The following is a 5063-nucleotide window of genomic DNA, read 5'->3' on the forward strand; positions in this document are numbered from 1 at the left end:
GCCTTCCGATCAATTTTGTTGAGCTTGAAAATTTCAGAGTGACGCTCGTGACGAATTGATTGACCAGTTTAATTCCGTTCTTTCTAAAATAAACAGAGCATAGGGTGGGAGTGAAAAATTTCATCGCAAAAAGACCGCGCGGGGGTGAAAAAATCCATTCACAAAAGATGGAACTTATGATCTCGTGACTGATGCTTCAGCAAACAAAGACCTCTATTTCAAGTTGGCAGGGACGTTATATCAGAAACCTGACAAAACTGTTCTGTTTTTTAACATCTTAGGCCATTTAAGTGAAACAGAACATATTGCATAGTAATTTCATGACAGTGTAATGAGCATAAAATTATGAACACCGATAATTTGATGCTGCACTTTGCACATCCCTTCCACAGCACTTTTAACACAAAAAAGCAAGCAAATTCAATAACAAAATAACACAGATAATTGAACAAGCATGAAACACGCAAACAAACAAAAACTTGGACTCCTACACATCAGCCCATCACCAAGTCAAGCACAACAGACATACCTCTGGCTTCTGTTAAGATGGGGTCAGGGAACACAAACATTTTGTCGCTGTTTCTTACAAAATGCCAATGCTATTTCCATAAAAGTAGCCTAACTATGCCTGACCTAAAGAGGCCCTGCTTCATCTCATCCTGTCTAACCAGCTTGTATAACAGCAGCAGCTGTGAGCTACTGATTCTTGCACAATTCCTATTGCCACTTGCCATGCACTTAACCAACTTCACCTAATTAGGGTAGCCCATATGTTGAACATCATATCAATTCATCTATCTGTTGACAGCAGCACTTGTGATAAAACAAGATACAGCTAATTTTTGGCTGGTTTCAACTTACATTTTTATTCAGTTTATTTGTGTATGCTCATTGACACCAGACAAAGTTGACAACACACAGATCAAAACACTTTAAATCACTTTGAACAGCTCATTTTGATTGTCATGGTTAACCTATGTCAAGGGCAATAACGGGTATGCTTCACAAAACAATTTCTCTTCTCCAAAGGTAACATACATTTTAGATAACCATGCTAGTATTGCTGCTTGCTTTTCAGCTGCAGCAAAGACATCTATTTAGGCTTGCTTATTCATATTTAATGACACAGTTTAGGATGTTGGCTTCACATTTTAAATGGGATAATCTGACTATTTGTTACATGCTAATATTTAACTATATAATGCATATATACAGTACAGTCATTTGACAGTCAGCAAACGATGACAACTATAAAAAACAATTGATTGAAGCAGCTTTGATGGACAACTTCAAGAAATTTGTGGTAAATTATCGACAATATGGAAGAAAATAATCCCATTGCATGCCTTGTGACATCATAATTTACCTCATGACAAAACTCGATGGATTTAAACAGGAAATGGCTTACTCTAGTTACCAATCATGTGTTGAAAGCATGTAAGGTAAGCAATTACTTGGTCCACAGGATATTCACTGGCTTCTTCCGGCTTCCTCAAAACGAAAAGTCAGTACCTTTTGCACGGTCTGCTAGCAGACAGAGTCATCCCACTCACCCCCCAAATAAAGATATCAATCATGCTCACCAACCTACGAGATTAAAATACAAACAAGTAAGAGGTGTGCATGACAAACATTTCCAGAGGGCAGAATTTCGCTATCAAGCACTTCTGTGTTAACTGCGTCAGGTCTGTCCCAAAGCTCTCTATGGCAGCATAAGGATAGTCATGTCTGGTAGGCTGGTATGTTAGACACTCGAAGGGCTTTTATTTATCATTATTGAGCACCGCCATGAACCAAGAAAACGGTTAACCGAGGGTTTAATAGGGCAAAAATGGCGATAAAAAAGTTCCGTGCTTCAGATTGTCTCCTTCATTTCCTGTGAATTGTTCACTCTTGGGTGCATATGAAACATGTTTGGGCGGCTGGCGAATTAATCCGATTTATGTATGAAATACGTACAAGTTTGCATTTGAAGCATCTTGCAGCGAAATTGATCAACATTTAAGCAACAGATGGTGCCTCTAAAGGCAATCGAAAAGGAAGGAAGAATAAAGTGGCATCACACTCGTTTGCTAACATGAGTGTTCAAATGGTGATATTCATCTTGTAAATCTGATTTAGAAGACATTTTTGGAGTTTTTCATTCCTGCATTTCGGAAGTGATGCAATTGAGTGGTCAAGTTTCCTCTGGAAAAAGGAATACGCGGAGAGAAATTCTCTACCGAGCCTTGCTGGTGTTGGCACCAGGCTCCGCTTTCGTGGTGTGGTGGTGAGACCAAAAAAAGGGATGCGTGAAAACCTTGTATTTGGCATACAGCTGCCGGTTGTGATACATTTTGTCAACAAACCAAACTTAATGCGTGCAAGCGGCTGGAGTCGCTGGGGTTCTTGGGCTTGGAGGTACCTGGCGCCCTTGCTCTGTGCATACATAGACATGACTCAGATGTAGGTGAGGCAGGACATAGCCATAGGTGTCCAGGTTCTGTGGAGCCTCGTTTATGCTTGGTGGTTTCAAGTGAGCTCGGTTTTGGATGACATTTGAAAACCTCAGAAAGGGAAATAGGCGTTTGCCACGTGCGTTTAGACAATGTCAGACAGAAGTAAAAATTCACACAAAATATTGGGAAAAGGAGTGAAAAATCCCTCCTCATAAAATGTTGCTTTACACCCAAAGTTGGCAATTGTAGGACACTGGACTGCGGTGAGCATGTTTTCTTGTCATGTTGTCCGTTTGAGCCCAGCTCCCATTGTCCTCAGCGTTATTCCGATTGGTTCGGGATCATTTGATGCCAACCGGAGGGTATTTTATTTCGTGTCATGAAGAGCTAAGATGGTCGTAGCATTTAACTTAATTTATCCTGTGCTTTTTACCGGCATCCTCTGCTCTCCCTCCACCCCCCCCCCCACCCCCCCCCGTCTCCAGTTGACACGATGTGGTGGTCGCGCAACGACAATTCGCCTCAGACTTCGCACCAAGGATGGAGACCGACGCTCGAACTTTCCTTACGCATCTGCACACGAACCTTTGGGTATGGACTTTTGTCAAGCGAACTTTATCTCTTACGAACGGTTTGCTGAACATTTGTGTGACAGCATCATACATAGACATGCGAACTGAATGTAATTCGGAAGTCAGTACTTTTGTCATAGGAGCTCCACAGACATCTGCATGTGTAAACGACTTCGTGGCTCCTTTTCCCGACGAGCATTTGCCATGCGAATGCTATCATTTACGGCCGTTTTACACAGCGAACTTTTGATGTCGCGAATTTGCTTTCTTGTGTACCCGAACATTATCAGCCATGCGAGCTTTTCCAACGGATAAATTCCAGACAATCCTTTTCTATGCGTACCTTTGTCCGCACCCCATTACGGGATGGCACGTACCGAGCTTACCAGCCCTGGCGGGACGGGGCGTGCACTTAAGGGCGACGACCGCGCCTCCAGACGGCGCGATGTAGGCGACGACTCGAGCGACGGCCGACCAGCCGCGCGGCAGCACGAAACGGCCACAGACGCGCGCTTAACACCCACTATACGAGTACGAATTGATATCTAGTGGTCGTTGATATCTAATGCGAGTTGATATCTAGTGCGAATTGATACCTAGTGCGGTTTAACATCTAGTGCGACATGACATCCAGTATCCCTTTGTCGAAAGCTTTATCGTGTCCACGTTGGTCAGGGTCTTGTTCATACCCGGTCCAGCATTAGCAAAGGCAATCACTTTAAGCCGCACGCCGGTTGGAGCTAAACGTTGCACAGTTGACTTCTACTCCTTAGATCACCCCGCGGAGCTCACGTTTAGTAGCGATATTCACGGGCTGACGATGCGTGGTGTTGTATCCGGTTGACCGAGCTCTCCTGGAACAAACCCATAAGATTATCAGACATGCAACTCTACTTCCATGCCATCAATGCATACGAACCCCTTTGCGTAGGCACTCTTGTCGAACGTACTGTATCCGTTATGAAATCCCGCGCGCGTGCCAGTGGTTGCGAACAACTGAGTGCGTACTTTAAACGTCATTAAGCTTCCGCCACAGGCGTGGAATTTAGCGAAACAGATTTTGGGCCCTGGTCGGAGAAAATAACTCAAACTGACCCTTAAACACACTAGACACATACTTTTACCCGGATTTGATCTACCCTTCTCTCAGAGTTTGGAAGCAGAAGTCTCATCTAGCTGTACAGGTGTTTTTTTCAGACACGTTTTCTCGCTCCGGCTCGGTGTGAGATGTTGTCGCCGGGGATGCTAGCTATTTTGTTGAGCTTAAATGAACGAAACTGGGTTTCAGTAACCAACGTATGGTCGATGCTATGTGGCTTTAGACACTGTTGGACGCGTGTGATTCAGAATTGATTCCGTAAGATGACGTGCGCGACTATTGTAGGCTGTCACGGAAAACCCCTGCAGGCAGCCGTAAGGCGGACTTCAGGCTGTAGTGCAGCACTCACGTTAGGCATGTTCGAAATGCCCAGCGTTGGTTCGCTGATCATTGTCGGACGGTTACCGCCAAAGGTTTAGTCGGGTGGCTTCGATCGTCGGGTTTTCGTATCTGTTTCATTTAATATTTGTGTCGAGGTGGGGGCTGGCACATTTCAAGGGTTCTTCTGAGCGTAGTAGGCAGTAACTTCGTCGCGCTTTTGGGTGCTAATTTTAGACCGGTTTTGGTTCAACACGCGCCCGGTCGGGGGGGGGGGGGCGTTGAATACCCTTTATTCGGGTGGGGTGGAGGTCAATTTGACCCCCTGAAATACAAAAGAAGCAAGAAAACTAGAGACACAAAATTTACAGGGTGGGCTGCCGTGCATGTGGACTCACTTATGTCAAGACATGAGGCTGCTGCATTTTTAATTTTGGTTCAGATTAGGTCACACAAGATCAAATTCAAGTTCCGCGTCCAAAGTGCCCCAGACCCTCTTATGCAATCCCTGTGGATATAGATATCGGTTCTAAGCAAAAAGTCACTGATGCTCATTTAAACTCAGTGACCTTTGTTTCATACTTACGTCATGATGACCAAAATCATACAATTGTTTTTATTCTTGCATTTGAATGA

The sequence above is a fragment of the Pollicipes pollicipes genome, unplaced genomic scaffold, assembly GCF_011947565.3.
Source record: "Pollicipes pollicipes isolate AB1234 unplaced genomic scaffold, Ppol_2.1 Scaffold_2555;HRSCAF=2994_pilon_pilon_pilon, whole genome shotgun sequence".
Classification (NCBI taxonomy): Eukaryota; Metazoa; Arthropoda; class Thecostraca; order Pollicipedomorpha; family Pollicipedidae; genus Pollicipes; species Pollicipes pollicipes.